The 16,511-nt window shown below is 39.6% G+C and overlaps 1 pseudogene; it reads right to left on the bottom strand.

The window, feature by feature from the left end:
• Window positions 1–10,771: 10,771 nt before the first annotated feature.
• On the bottom strand, window positions 10,772–12,548 carry LOC125412264 (spermatogenesis-associated serine-rich protein 2-like; annotated as a pseudogene).
• Window positions 12,549–16,511: the final 3,963 nt, after the last annotated feature.

Raw genomic sequence — 16,511 nt, 5'->3', positions numbered from 1 at the left:
ATAGTTCAGATTTCCAGCACCCAAATAAAAGTGGGCATCCCTGCACACTTTTGAAACCTTGTACCTTGATTTAGCCACTCCTTCTGTGTGAATCCAAACTTCCAGGCCCTGGTCAAGACATACCCCTCATCTCCCTTCAACCTACATACCCTTTGAACCACTTTCCAAACTCCATTTTCAACCATATCCTGTATGGTTGGTCAGAGTAACTCAACCTGATCATTTTGCCATACACCCTCTCCAGTTACAGATCTTCCCTTTGACTCCAATCTTGGACCAGGACACATTTCCTTCACATCAGCAAATCTCCATGTATCTAACTGTATTCATTCCATTTAAGCCATATCCAACCTTTAGGCCCAACCTACCCAACACATCCTGTATTCAATCCAAAACTATTCTGCACATATCAGACATAGAACTAACAAACGAAGTCAACATGCACAGATCATGTTGCAAAAATAAAATCAATATGAAAGATAAGGGTAGTATAACCCATACAAACCCACCACTACTATAAAACTTTTGCCTATGAGATTGCCTAAGATGAACCCCAGGACACATAATTTAAAAGAACATTCATAAATTTCATTTAAAAAACTCAAGGATGAGAAGATGACTCAGTGGTGTTGGAGGAGGGCTGCTTGTCATTTACCAGCTCCTCAGCCCCGAGATAATCACACAGAAACTCTATTAACTAAAACACTGCTTGGCCCATTAGCTCTAACTACTTATTGGCTAACTCTTACATCTTAATTTAACCATTTCTAGTAATTATGGTCTACCAGCAAAGTTTCAGCACATCTATCTCTGGCGGCTCCATGGAAGCTCCCTCTGACTCCACCCTTCTTCCTCCCAGCATTCAATTTAGTTTTCTCCACCCATGTAAGCAGTGCCCTATCAACAAGCCAAGATAGTTTTTTTTTATTCATTAACCAATAAAAGCCACACATAGACAGAAGTTCTCTCACATCACAGTGGTTAAGAGCACTGAATACTCTGCTCTTCTAAAGGTCTTGTGTTCAATTCCCAGCACCTACATCACAGTTTACAACCATTTATAATGGGATCTTTTGCCCTCATCTGGTATATAGGTGTGCATGCAGATAAAGTGCTTATATACATAAAATTCATTAACAAAGTTTCAAGTTTAAAAAAGACATAAGGAAGAAACTCAATGAACTTAAAGAGAAGGAATTAAAAAATTAACCAACTCCTGAGTGATTCCAAGAAGAGCAAGCAGAATCCTGGTGAAAATGATAAATGCAATGCAGGATTTGAAAATGCAGCTCAATCAGGAAATAGAAATAGTGAAGAAGAATTGAGATGAAATGATGATAGAATTGAAAAATACAATAACAAAGTAGAAAAATCAAGAAAAAACCTGATTATCAAATTAATAAAACAAAAAATAGAATGCCAGGACAGAAAGATAAAGTAGGATATCAAGACAAAATAAGAGAAGAATATTATAAAAAAATAAAAACACATGAAATGAACATGACTTACCCATGGAAATATCAGTCCTTTAAGTTATAGGAATAGATTAGGGTGAATATTCATAGATCAGTGGCATAGATCAGATCTTCAACAACAAAATAAAAGAAAAACCCCCAAAAGCCTCCAGAACACCAAAAGAAAATACCAAGATCATTAAAGAAAATTCTCACAGCATATCGTGGATGAAAAACTAAAAATATAGAACCGAGAAAAATTATTGAAAGAGACCAGAGAAATATACTCACAACTATATTCTTAAGCTGGAAATTGAGACAGCTGTTTTTGTGTTTATGATAGGCATGAAGGTATAAAAAGCTGTCTTGTACTGTGCCAAATATCTTCCTGATATCATCAAAGAATAGTAGACTCTCAAGGAAGGAATGTACAGATGGCTTTAGATGATGCATTCTATGCTATTGGTGGCAAACTGATCACAGGGAAGTCATTAAGGAGCTGGTACAGCTTTCCAGAAGAACTACTTAAAAGAGGATGGTGAAGAAAAAAATAGAAGATAAGGATTATGTGGTCAAAGCTTCAATAGACTACAGAAAATTTGCTGACATGCTAGGGGGGAAACTATCAAAAACGCTCTTCCTATAGTAAGTCTGAATCATAGACCATGAAAAAACTACAGATTACATGGCCTAAATAAAAAGGCTCTTTTCATCTATAAGTAACTTTTCTATTCCCCCTTCCTATAGAGTTCTATCCTTCCCATAGTCTCTTACTCTATACTTTCCCTCTGTGTCTATATTGATTTTAGGTTGTTTATATTGATTTTAGGTTGCTTATTGAATATTTAAGAGCCAACATACACTTATAAGCAAATGGATATCATATTTTTGGTGTGGGTTACCATATTCAGTATAATTTTTGGCAGGTCTATTCATATTTAGCAAATTTCATTTCTTTTTAACAGACGAATTATACTACATTTGTAAATATATCACATTTTCTCCATACATTTTTCTGTTTATGACCATCTAGGTTGTTTCAGTTTCAGGTTGTTTTCTATGTAGCAGCAATGAACACAGTTGGATGAGTGTCTCTTAAGTAGAGTGGAGCATCATTTGGGTATATGTTTAAGAGTCATATAACTGGAGGCTCAGGTATATCAATTCTCATTTTCCTAAGGAATTCTGAAGGGCATCCATAGTGGCTGTTGGAGTTTGTACTCCCACCGGCAATGTATGAGTGTTCCTTTATTCTACAGACTTTTCAGCATGATCTTGTTATGGAATACTCTTTTCTTATTTTATGAAGATGTGTTTTTGCCAAGATACCTTCTGATTGGTTAGTAAAAAGCTCAATAATCCATAGCTAGGCAGAAAGAGATTAGTCAGGAATTCCAGACAGTGAGAGAAGAAGAAGAGATGAATCTAGGTGTTAGAAATAACAGAGGATACAGAGAGGAAACAGGAGGTACAAGATGGAAAAGAGATTTAAAAAGTCATGAAGCAAATTGTAGGTAATACAGATGTGTTGCTTTAAGTTATGAAAGCTAATTAGAGATGCCTAAGCTATAGATTGAGCTTTAATAATCAATAATAAATCTCGGTGTCATTTTTGGGGATACAAATAGGAAGGGAAGAAGCGAAACTATATTTGCAGGTGACATGATTATATACATGAAGTATCAAAATTTCTTCAGGAATCTCCTACAGCTGATAAACACTTTAAGCAAAGTATCATGGTACAAATCTAATATACACATAAGAAACAATAGCTTACCTGTATACAAATGATAAATGAACTAAGAAAGAAATCAGGGAAATAACACCTTTCACAATAGCGTCAAATAAAATGTAAAATATCTTGTAGTAACTCTAACCAAGAAAGTGAAAGACTTGAATAATAAAACTACTGGAAAATAGCTTGAAAGAGATTCCACCATACTTTCAAAGAAGTTCTGCAGAAAATCCATCTTAAACTATTCTTTTATTTTTAAAATTTTTATTACTTAATTAATATTAATTTTTAATTATTTTATTAAATATAAAACACCTTAGTTAGGATTTTGTATTGCTGTGAAAAGATACTGTGACCACTGCAACTTTTCAAATGTAACACATTTATTTGAGGTAGTGGATTATGGTTCATAGATTCAATCCATTGTCATCATGGAGAAAAGCATAGCAGCTTTCAGGTTGACACAGTGCTGGGGAAAGAGCTGGGAGTGCTACAACCGTCAGGCTGCAGAAAGTCAGCTAACAGTCACAGTGAAGGAAGTCTGAGCAAAAGAGACCTCAAAACCTGCCCCGGCAGTGACACACTTCCTCCAAGAAGGCCACATCTCCTAATGGTGGGACTCCCTTTGGGGGCCATTTTCGTTCAAATCACCACATGAACCCAGAGTAATTTTAAAGTTAATCTTCAAGGAGACAAAGAAACTAAGTAACCGTTCTATCATTTCTAGTTGCTACATTTCCTTCCCATAGTCTGGACAGTTATTAAATGAGGTGTGGCATCACTGTTTATCCCATCCTGCCTAAGTCCCAAATAAAACCACTTTTGCTGCTCCAGTTTAGCCACTATATTAGTACCTAATGCAGACATATATCTGCACATTCATAAGTATAGTGGCATCAATTCATACCACCTTTGCAATCTACACATAGAGGACTAGGTATAAAATGTGGTTCTCTTTAAAATTTGATTGAAATACTTCTATTTTTAGAATTAGATACTTTTCTACGAAAGGATATAACAATACTCAAGGATATTAAATGAATGACAGAATTTACATTCATTTAATTAAGCAAATATATAAAAACTTGGGGCAGGAGTGATGGGAGAGCAATAAGAGGAACACTGTTTTGGAGAGGACTTGAGTAAGGTTTCTAGTGCCCAGATCTGGAGGCTCCCAATTTTCAACAGGTCCAGTGACAGGGATCCAAGATCCTCATCTGGCCTCTTCAGACACCAGATCAAAAGTGCATATATAAACACAGACATAAAAATAAAGAAAAATAAAAATTTAAAACATACAATGTTACTTGTAAATTGACATAGAAAAATTAGTAGATAAATTTAATTGACTGCAATTTATCTATTAAAAACCTGTATGTACATATATTAACATATATTCATATAATAATAATTAGTGGAAAAATATCATCAGTTAAACAAAGGCAAAGGAGACTCATGTGTTAGGGTTTGAAGTCATAATAATGTAATTATAATCTCCAAAAGTAATCTAAATAATTAAAAACACAAGAACAAATGTAGATTAAACATCTATATACTTAAACATTTAATATTTTATGGTATGAAACACTGAAAATATTTCTTGTTTTTGGAAATGTATACCACATTGCCACCAAACACATTAAAATTTCTAAAGAGGACACAAATCTGATAGACAACTCTGTTTCACAAGGGCACTTTATATTTAACCATAATGAAGACTATAATGATATAAATTGTGAAAAAGTATGTAGAGCTCTAGATCATAAACAAGATGAAACCCATAGCTGAAACTGTTTATCAGGGCTCAAATTCTTTAGCTAGTTAGTTCATAGACCAAAGGAAAGAGCTAACTACTGTTTTTCTAAGAAGACAAAGTATTTCATGGACTCCGAATGAGACAAATTGTTTTCACTTTTTATTTGTGTGTGTTTGTTTTAAAGTAGATGTAAATTAACACAGAGACCCATGACTACACAAGATCCATAAAATAAGATATTATACAGTGCTTAAGCTTCACTTGGTCATTTTTTTTAGCACATCTCCAACTCCAAAGCCTCATAAATCATGCAAAAGAGGGTAAAGAAATATTGTAAGAAACAGAAGTGGAGGATGACTGAAAGGAAATAGTTCTTTCTAGACATGATGGGCAACAGAAAATATAAACATGCAGTACTTCTGACAGCAAACATAAGCAGTGTCAGTTCAAGCCAAACCAATTTCCAGAAAGTGCGTTTTGGAACCTGGTGATCATTATGTTTTACATTGCTGAGGATCAATTGGTGATTAGGAACTGCCAGAAATCAAAGAGAAAAATTGCTAAAAATCTTGGCTTTCTTTAAAGGAATTTCCTATAAATACGTGAAACACCACATACCCAAATGTGTGTAAGCAACATAAATCAGACCTAGAGGGTGAGAATAAATACAAAAACAAAGCTGGGTATATTTTGAATGAGGGTTATATATACAAATAGTTAGAGAATGGGACAATGATTGAAATGAAAGGTATGAAACTCAAGAAATTAACAAAAATGTTTTCTTTTAATGTTGATGCAATTGCTTTTATTTATTAATCTATAAAGATTGCTACAACAGCCTACTAAATGGGAAAAGATCTTCACCAACCCCACATCAGAGAGGGCTGATCTCCAAAATGTATAAGGAATTCAAGAAATTAAACATCATAATTCCAAATAATCCAATTAAAAATGGGGTACAGATCTAAAGAGAGCATTTTTTTTTTAGTTTATTAAATTATAAAAGTTTCCATTTCCGCCCCTCCTCCCAACACCCTCCCACTCCCCGCTCTCCCCCCCCTCCCTCTTCATCCCTAAGAGCAGTCAGGGTTTCCTGCCCTGTGGGAAGTTCAAGTTCCTCCCCCCTCCGTCCAGGTCCAGGAAGGTGAGTATCCAAACAGACTGGATCCCAAAAATCCAGTATATGCAGAGGAAACAAGTCCCAGTGTCATTGTCAATGGCTTTTCAGAAAGACTCCGGGCCAGCCACATTCAGAGAATCTGGCCACATTCAGAGAATCTGGTTGGATCACGTGCTCGTTCAGTCCCAGTCCAACTGACCTTGGTGAACTCTCATTAGATCAGTCCCCTTGTATCAGTGGGTGATCGCACCCCTCGCGGTCCTGAGTTCCTTTTTCATGTTCTTCCTCCTTCTGCTCCTCATTTGGACCTTAGGGGCTCAGTTCAGTGCTCCAATGTGGGTCTCCGTCTGTATCACCATCCATCCTGGGATGAAGTTTCCCTCTGGTCTTGCCTTCTTTGCTCACGTTCTCTTTCCTTCTGCTTCTCGTTTGGACCTAGGGAGTTAAGTTCAGTGTTCCAATGTGGGTCTCTGTCGCTATCTCCATCCATCGCCAGATGAAGGTTCTATGGTGATAAGCAAAATATTCATCAGTATGGTTATAGGCCAAGGCCGGTTCAGGCAGCCTCTCCTCGGTCCAGAGAACAATCTGGGGATCTCTCCTTGGACCTGGGATCCCCTCTAGAATCAAGTCTCTTGTAAACCCTAAAATGACTCCCTTAGTTGAGATATATTCTTTCCTGATCCCATATCCATCCTTCCTCCCTCCCCCCATCCCAGTCCCCCGCGCTTTCCCCATTCCTCCCCTACTCCCTTCTCTCTAACCCTCTCCCCTTCCAACAACCCTCCCACCCCCCCATGTACCCGAGGTTACCTGGGACTCTTGTCTATTTCCAATCTCCAGGAGGATAACTACATGATTTTCTTCAGGTTCACCTTCTTATTTAGCTTCTCTAGGATCACGAATAATAGGCACAAAGACCTTTAATTATGGCTAGAATCCACTTATGAGTGAATACATACCATATTCCTCTTTTTGCGTCTGGCTTACCTCACTCAGTAAAGCGTTTTCTATGTCCATCCATTTGCATGCAAAATTCAAGATGTCATTGTTTTTTGGTGCTGGCATAACTGGATGTCAACCTGTAGAAGAATGAAAGTAGATCCATATCTATCACCATGCACAAAAATCAAGTCCAAATGGATTAAAGACCTCAACATTAATTTGACCACTTTGAACCAGATAGAAGAGAAAGTGGGAAGTAGTCTACAAGACATAGGCACAGGAGACCACTTCCTAGGTAGAACCCCAGTAGCACAGACAATAAGAGAATCAATGAATAAATGGGACCTCCTGAAACTGAGAAGCTTCTGTAAAGCAAAGGACACCGTCAATAAGACAAAAAGGCTACCTTCTGACTGGGAGAAGGTCTTCACCAACCCCTCATCAGATAAAGGCCTGATCTCCAAAATATACAAAGAACTCAAGAAACTAGACACTAAATCTCTAATTAATCCAATTAAAAAATGGGGTGCTGATCTGAACAGAGAATTCTCAACAGAAGAACTTCGAATGGCCAAAAGACACTCAAGGTCATGCTCAACATCCTTAGCGATCAGGGAAATGCAAATCAAAACAACTATGAGATACCATTTTACACTGGTCAGATTAGCTAAAGTCAAAAACACCAATGATAGCCTATGCTGGAGAGGATGTGGAGAGAGGGTAACTCTCATCCATTGTTGGTGGTTATGCAAACTTGTGCGGCCACTGTGGAAATCAGTGTGGTGGTTTCTCAGGAACCTGGGAGTCAACCTCCCTCAAGACCCAGCAATTCCACTCTTGGGAATATACCCAAGACATGCCCTATCATACCACAAAAACATTTGTTCAACTATGTTCATAGCTGCACTATTTGTAATAGCCAGAACATGGAAACAACCTAGGTGCCCCTCAATAGAAGAATGGTTAAAAAAGGTGTGGAACATATATACATTAGAGTTTTACTCAGCGGTAAAGAGAGCATTTTCAACTGAAGGATTTCAAGTGGCCAAAAGACACTTAAGGAGATGGTCAACATCCTTAGCCATTAGAGAAATGCAGATCAAAATGACTCTGAAATACCTTCTTACAGCAGTCATAATAGCTAAAATAAAAAACATCAATGATAGCTTATATTAGATAGTATGTGAAGTAAGGGGAACATTCATCCCTTGCTGGTGGGAATGCAAACTTGTACAACCATTTTGGAAATCAGTATGGCGGTTTCTCAGAAAATAGGTAATCAATTTTCCTCAGGACCCAGGAATACCACTCTTGGGCATATATTCAAAGGATGCTCAATTATACTACAAGGACATTTGTTCAACTATGTTCATAGCAGTCTTATTTGTAATAACCAGAACCTGGAAACAATCATGAGCCCCTCAACCAAAGAATGGATAAAGAAAATGTGGTACATTTCCACAATGTAGTACTACTTAGCAGTAAAAAGAGAATGACTTCTTTAAGTTTGCATGTAAATGGATGGAACTAGAAAAAAACATCCTGAGTGAGGTAACCCAGACCCAGAAAGATGGACATGGTATATACTCACTCATAAGTGTATACTAGCTATAAATCAAAAAGATATTGAGTCTATAGCTCATGATCCTAGAGAAGCTAAGTAACAAGGTGAACCTTAAGAAAAACCTGGAAATTGGAAATAAACAAGATTGCCTGACAAAATTGGGAGCATGGGTTGTGAAGAGAAGGGAGGACAGAAGGGGAGGAGGAGAGAAGGAGGAAGGAAAACTTGAGAGAACCAGATAGTTGAGATGGGGGAAGGACAGAGATGGAGATCAAGCAAAGAGATATTTTGATTGAGGGAGTTATTATGGGGCTAGGCAAGAAACCTGGCACTAGAGAAATTTCCAGGAATCTGTTGGAAGGAGACTGCTTCTTGGTTGGTGCCAATTTGTTGGAAGGAGGCTGCTTTTCAGTTTCTGAATGCCTGAATAGCTTAGACCTGAAATAATCACACAGAAACTGTATTAATTAAATCACTGCTTGGCCCATTAGCTCTAGCTTCTTATTGGCTAACTCTTACATATAAATTTAACCCATTTTTATTAACCTGTGTATTGTCATGCGGCTGTGGCTTACCAGCTAATGTTCCAAGCATCTATCTCTAGCAGGCTACATCGGCTTCTCTCTGACTCCACCCTTCTTTTTCCCAGCATACAGCCTAGCTTTCCCCACCTAGTTCTGTTCTTCCCTGCCATAGGCTCAAAGCAGTTCTTTATTCGTTAACCAATAAAAGCAACACATAGACAAAAGGAATCCACACCAGGAATCCACAAGGATGATGCCCGCTAAGACCCTAAGTAATAGTGGAGAGAGAACTCAAACTGACCTTGCCCTGAAGTCATAATGATGACGATCTTAAATGTCACCACAAAAATTTTATCTAGTAACTGATGTAGATGAGAAAAGACACACAATGGAGCACTGGGTTGAGCTCCCAAAGTCCAGTTGAAGAGTGGGAGGAATGAGAATATGAGGAAAGAGATCAAGACCATAATGGAGTCACCCACTGAAACAGCTTACCTGAGCTAATGGGAACTCATCAATTTTTTTTCCAGACAGAGAAAGAGCCAGCATAGGACCAAGCTAGACCCTCAAAATGTGGGTGACCGTTGTATGGCTTGGGCAGATTGTGGGACCACGGGCAGTGGCACCAGGATTTGTCCTTGCTGCTTGTACTAGCCTTTTGGATAGATACCTTCCTCAGCCTGGGTTGGAGGAAAGGTGTAGGGAATAGGAGAAGGGGAAGTAGTGGAAACTGGCATTGGTTTGTAAAATGAAAAAGATAAATTGCTTTTTTTAAAAAAAATAAACAAAAAATATTCAAAAATATGAACACAACAATTGTTCTGAGTAACCCTCAGATTAACACTACGTATATTACTAAAGATTGGTTCCTAGCCAGATTAAGTCAAGAACAACAAAACTCCAAACACTGAAACAAAGGAATATATTTTTTTTCCCTTTTTGGAAACTTAAAGTGCTAAGTTCTCACAGACTTCTTCAGACTGGATTGCAGCCTGAGGTAAAAGGAAACTGGGCTTTGGCATTTTGAAGCAATTGAAGATTAAGTACAGTGCCAGGCATGGGAATGATACCCTAATTTGAGTATCAGATCTCAGGCACATTCCAAAGAGAGACATGTTCTCAAATGTTTCCTTGTGTTCTCCTATCTTCACACATTAATGTTAAGTTTCTTTTTCTTTTTTTCTTTTTCTTTTCTTTTTTTTCTGATTCAGTATCGTATAAAGTCCTCTTATTGCTGCCCCTGTTTAAACTGACATTTTGTGGGAACCTGGTAGTACCTGTGGCATCTGCTTCAAATGGAAATGTGACAGACTAACATTGTCATTCTTCCTCTAAAACAGTCTCTGTGGTGGGGCTTGCTGAGAAAGGACTCTCCGGGCAGTTGAAAGACAGGTGCACTGGGAGAGAGGCTGGTTACCCTTGGGAAAATTGAAAATAGTTGTCCTCATTTCTGGTGAAAATGACTAACCGAGTCAGTTCATATTCACTAGGAAAGGCCACGGAGAAACAGCTTTCTTTCAGAAAATAACGAGAGGAGAAAGCAAAATTATTTAGGATAGCCGAAAGTGATATGCATACTTTTTTTGTTATTACATTTAAGTATACATTTCCTAAAGTCTAGTTGCTAGTTTGGACAGAGTGGTATAGAAGAGTGAAGTCAAACGGAATTTTCCTCAAGAGTTCACATCTTCAGCCTGAGAAGTCCTCAGTTTGTGCTTTGGGAGCCCCTTTTTGAATGAAGGCTTGGGTGGGATAGGCATTATGCTGGCTTCAATTCTACTGGTTCCTGTAGAGTAAGCCTAGCTCCATTCACTAGCGTTTTCTAGGACCTGAGGTGGAGCATTCTGATGGCAGGGCATGAATGAATACCACGAGCTGTTTCTGTAATGACCTGCACTGTCATGCCACCCTTGGTTTGTGAGGACAGTGGCCTTCTGACTTTGTGGCCTGTAGCCTTGTCCTCCTTGCCTGTTTCCTGGAAATACCTGGTAGGGCCAACCACTGGAGTTTGTCTGCTAAAGTCACACCTGAGAGCACAGTGTCTCTTATTAGCACCTGAAAGGCTGGGAACAGGGGTACAGGGGCAAAAGGAAGCAGCAGATTTGTCACCTGGGCTGTTCTAGTACAGATATCACTGAACTGCATTGAGAGCTGGTCAAATATCTGTTCTTCATATGGGACACTTGTCCAAATGAATCAATACTCTTTATCAGAGTCTCCATACCACAGATGAACTGGGCTACCTTTCCAAGATCATCATCATATTTCTGCTCACTAACAAAGCGCTTGATATTAGCCCAGAGTTCATCCAGCTGCTCCTCTGCCATTCATACAGCCACATCTGTCATCTTCTTCAGAACGTCTGCTTTCTTCTACCAGCTTAGGAAAGTTTCCATTGCTTCTGATTTCACTTTGCCCCTTTCAGCAAGCAATGCCGCTTGTTGATCCATTAAACAGCTTTGCAACTCAGCAAAAACTTGTTTCATTTTCTTAATGGATACGTCCCTCTCTTCTTTAACTATGATTTGGTGTCATGTAAGAGACACAGTACAGCTTTGGAGGTTTTTCACAGAAATCTCAATATTTGAACCCAGCTTTTTATTGATAGAAGACAGTGGAACATTCTCCATTCCTAGATTTGAACCTGGTCTCCTGTGGTGGCTCTTGAGAGAGATTTGTCAATGTTCCAGGATTTCTGGGCATTTGGAATAGAGGGCATAGTCAAAGATTTGGGCTCAAAGTCAGAGTCACCATACTCCAGCACTAATCCAGTCCTATCCAGTGTATCTGGTGTGGCAAATTCAGGATCTTGCAATTCTCTGGCATCTATTGAAAGTGTCTCCAAACCTTCACTGAGTGAGTCCACAGACTCAAAATCATTGATGGCACAGTTAACATGGTAACCATCAATCCCACTTCCTCTGTAGAAGTAGGTTGCTCCTCTTTAGTAGATACTGACTTACTGGAGTCTGGGGCACTATTATTTGCTCCTGGTGCAGATTTTGGCTTGCTTTTCTTCTTTTTGTTCTTTTTCTTGCCTGCTACTATCTATCCTTTGAGTACATCACTGGCACTGCCTTCGATAAATGCTTGTACTGTCTTGTCCACACAGTTGTTAAGGTGCTGCAAAACCACAGTGATTTTATTGTTGCTCTTATTAGGAACTATTGCATGAACTGCATTTATCTTCTCCTTTGTGCTCTCAAAAGTTCCTTAATGAGTCAATACAATATTGGACTACAAATCAAAAATTAATCCTGAGAAATCCTTCTGGTTTAATTCTTAGATATTACAGTTTTCTCAATGTCAAAGAAAATATACAAAATATACAGAAGAAGTGGGCAACAGAAGTCTGTAGATAGAAATCACAAATGCAAAATCCTGATTGTTTAGAATTCTGTTCACTAGCTGTCAATTTCTTTCCCTTTTCTGGCATTAACTTCTTGTCATGATGTATCAGTGCAGACAGTCATGTCTTCTTCCAGGGAGAATCTACCTTGGGATCCCTCAGTTGCCCAGTTCCATAGTTCTGGCTCTGTATCCCAGATGCTTCTGGGTCTGGGATCAACAAAAATGTTTTAAGAGATATCCTCTCTCTATAAGGAATTCATTTCTGGCATTCTAGGAGAGGAAAAATGGGTACAGAGCTTTATTCCAGGAAAAAGGTGAAAAAAAATGACCAGGGATAGCCATTTCTCCAGGGGGCAAAAGTGATGTTGTCCTTAAGGAAATATACTGAGTTTGTTTTGTCCAAAATAAGGCTTGTGAATATGTGGATTTTATTTCAATGTATGCCAATCAACAAATTATTTCTTATTATTGCAGGATCAAAGTGCTTATTCAATTATTCTTTATCAACAAAACATGTGAGTCAGATATTGGGGTAAGAACCTGCTTGATCAGAGAAGCAGTGATGAAGTGACCAATGACCTCCTCTGTCTCCTTCCTCCATGTAAAACAACCAAGAATATTTTTAAACCCTTTCCTAGAACTTTCTCAATTTCTCTCTATGTTCTTTGACTTCCAAAACCACCATGGCTAGTTTTGGTTAGCTAGTAGATAGCTCTACCCTATGATTCAAAATAAATTTTATTGACATTCTCAGAAGTGTCAGAGTTCAATAAAACATCTCAAAGGACCAGATGATGGATATTGCTAAGTGTTTGGGTCACTAAGGTTCTACAGATTACGAAAACAAACTTTTTTGTCATGAAACACAATGACAACATTATTTATTAGTTTCTGTTTATTTTGATTGCTGCTGATTATTTGGATTGCAACACTGAATGATAGTTCAAAGTTAGTTTAGATGCCCCAGTCTATCTCCTTCAATCTTGATTATTGTCATGGTTTTGAATCTTCAAGACTTTGTCTCTCATCCCTAAATGATAATAATGTTGCCTCACACAAAGAAAGTGGAAAAATTTAAAGAAATGAGACAGGGAAAATTGACAGGACCCTTTTTTTTCCTAGGGTGACTATTGATGTGGTAAATCACTGACCAAAAGCAAGTTAGGTAAGAAGTGATTTATTTGCCTTATATTTCCACATCATTGTTTATCATTAAAGGAAGTCTGAACATGAACTTGAACAGGACAAGAACCTGCAGGCAGGAGCTGATGCAAAGACTATATAAGAGTTCTACTTAGTGGCTTGCAACTCATGACATTTTAGTCTGCCATCTTATAGAACCCAGCCAGCCCTGAGGTGACTCTCACAATTACATGGGCCCTCCCCCTTGAACACCAATAAAACACCACAGAAAGTTGTCTCCTTATAACCAAGTCTTCTGGAGGCCTTTGCTCAACTGAGGTTCCCTTCTATCTGATGACTACAGCTTGTGTCAAGGTGACAAAAAATACATAGCTTACCATTTGAGCATTAAAAATAAAATGTGATGTAAGTTAGTATTAAGAAAACAGTTTTCAACACTGAAAGTCATACTCATGACCCTTCATAAACAGCAAGTTTACCAGCCATTTTGGAGACACTGCATAGGTTCCTACAGATGGTTGTTTTACTGCAGTCATTGGAAATGAGCTTCTATTACCTGTTGAGAAAGGCATGAACTAATATTTTTCTTTTAAAGTTTCCATTTTTATCTGGAAAGTGGCCAGGGTCAAATATCTCTAGAAAGGGAAATTCTTTGTTGCCATGCAACACTGTTGACAGTGATGTTATTGCCATCATTCTGTGCAACAACATACAACAGAGACACCAAAACACTCTTCCACGGTTTCTACTCCAGGTCCTGTCTCCAGGTTTCTTCTTGAGACCCTGACCTGTCTTTCCTAAAGATAAACTATAAGCCAGATGAACTCAGTGTTTTACTGTAAGGAGCCGTCCGGATATCACCATCACAAGATGGCGCTGACGGTCCTGCAGCTTGGAGGTAAACAAAGTCCTTCTTTGGTATTACCGCGTGGGACTGAGCACCCTTTGCTTGTACATGCGCAATTGAGCCTTGTTCCCTAGCCAATCCCGAGGCCCTGGGCATCAACAGACTGGTATTCACCAATCAGGACAGTGCCTGAGTCCCTTCAACCTATATAAGCAGATGCCGCTTGGCCTTCTCTCTCTCTCTCGCTTCCTGCTCTCCCTTCAACCAAGAGGCTCCAATAAAGTGTGATTTGAGAAGAATCCTCGACTTCGTGGTTGTTCTTCCTTGCTGGTCAAGGAGCGTGCCACAACTGGTACCGAGAACCGGGATGCCAGACAACGTATCGGTCACCGGGTGAGAGAGCAGAGGATTCAGAACTCGACACACCGAAGCGGCGATGTCGGAAAATCCTCCAGGTATAAAGAGGAGGATAAGGATAGTGCACTGAAAAAATTGCCAGGTAAAGGGGAAGTCTGCCTCAAGAGCAGGGTTAATGACCACGGCAAAAGTGGGGTTTAATGACCACAAGAGTGGTGTTAATGTGACTGCTACAAAAGCAGGGTTAGTGTAAATGTGTACAGATATATGTTATGTTGTTTGTGTTGTCTTTTGTGTACTGGACAGGAAAAAGATATTTGAATTTAGGAACTGCTAAAAAAAGGTATTTTGAATTTAAAATATGGGCCTAAGGATATGATGTTTTGGAAAAGAGGTTCTGTTTTCGTCTCCACAGAAAATGAGAGCCTAAGGATGTATTCGAGATTTATGTGGTTTGAATCACCGAGACCTCCTGAAATGTTGTAGTAAATACCCCTAAGAATGCAACATCCCTATTCAGCAGGAAGTAGCCAGACAGACTGACAATGCCCAAATTCCCTAAAAGATTAAGTGAGGTCCTTCCAGTGGTTACAGAGCAGCAAGCCTGTTTCTCTGAGTTCCGCTTCACTCCGTGCACCAGTTTGGACTCAAAACAAATGCAGCTGTGGCTAGAAGGCTGCTGGAGCAGAGCTTTGCTAGGTGGCTGTGGTGAAAGGTACATTGTGCGAGCCCAGTCGGTGCCTAGCCTGGTAGCCACAGCAGTGCCGAGGATAAGAGCGGTGCCACAAACTGTCAAACCAGAAGACTTACAGTGTACCTGAAACTGTGAGGGGCTCTGAGGCTGGAGTGGCTCCGGTTCCACTTGGCTATGCTAAACTATGCTGACTTCAGGCAGGACTGGTCGTAATTATCATAATAAAAGTGCAATTAAGGTTTAGATGCAGTAAACAGGCAGTACCGTATTACATCTACATAGTGCGACTTAAGTTTTTAAGAACTGCCTAGCATTTTAAGAACTCATGTCCTCCTGAAAGATTGCTGTATATACGCTTGGTTTATCTAATGTTTCAGGATCTGCAGGGAGGTGGATGCAAAAAGCCCTTGGATTTTTAAGGTGATTGGGTCATTGGCTAAATCTGTGAGAATTTACAGCCTCTTTTACTGTGGCACAGGTGTTGAGAGTTTGTTAATAAGGAAGCAGCCCTGTTCGCCACCTCTCCCATCAGCCCCGTGAGCTGCAGTTCTGGCACGGACCTTGAGGTGTTGCCTACCTGTGCCGCCTCGGTCACCAGTCCGGCACCTCCGGTGTCAGCTCCCTCTACACTTCCCACCAGCACAGCCGCAGAGAGCAAGGCTAGCCCCGCAGGGAAGGCAGGGGGGCCTGGGACTGGAGCCACCACTACGGGCATGGACTCCATAGCTGTGCAAGCCGGGAACCAGCGGAGCAGTGCGAACCGGCCTTGTTGGCAATGGGCAGTGCGGCTTCCCTGAAGGGGCAATGTCTAATGGGGTTGACGCCCTGCCGAGTACGGCCAAGGGAAAACTAAAGGCCGTAGTTTCCAGCATGCCTCTGGTAGACTTCTTGATGCAGCTGGAGGATTACACCCCTACGATCCCAGATGCAGTGACTGATTATTACCTGAACTGTGCTATAAATTTGTCTAAGCAATTGTCTAGTTATCTTCTAGGTAATTGGACTGGAGAACTTGACGCCA

The sequence above is a fragment of the Myodes glareolus genome, chromosome 7 (genome assembly GCF_982192425.1).
Source record: "Myodes glareolus chromosome 7, mMyoGla1.1, whole genome shotgun sequence".
In the NCBI taxonomy this organism is placed as follows: domain Eukaryota; kingdom Metazoa; phylum Chordata; class Mammalia; order Rodentia; family Cricetidae; genus Myodes; species Myodes glareolus.
Note: the sequence above shows the minus strand (reverse complement) of the source record. Positions and strands in the feature narration are given on the sequence as shown.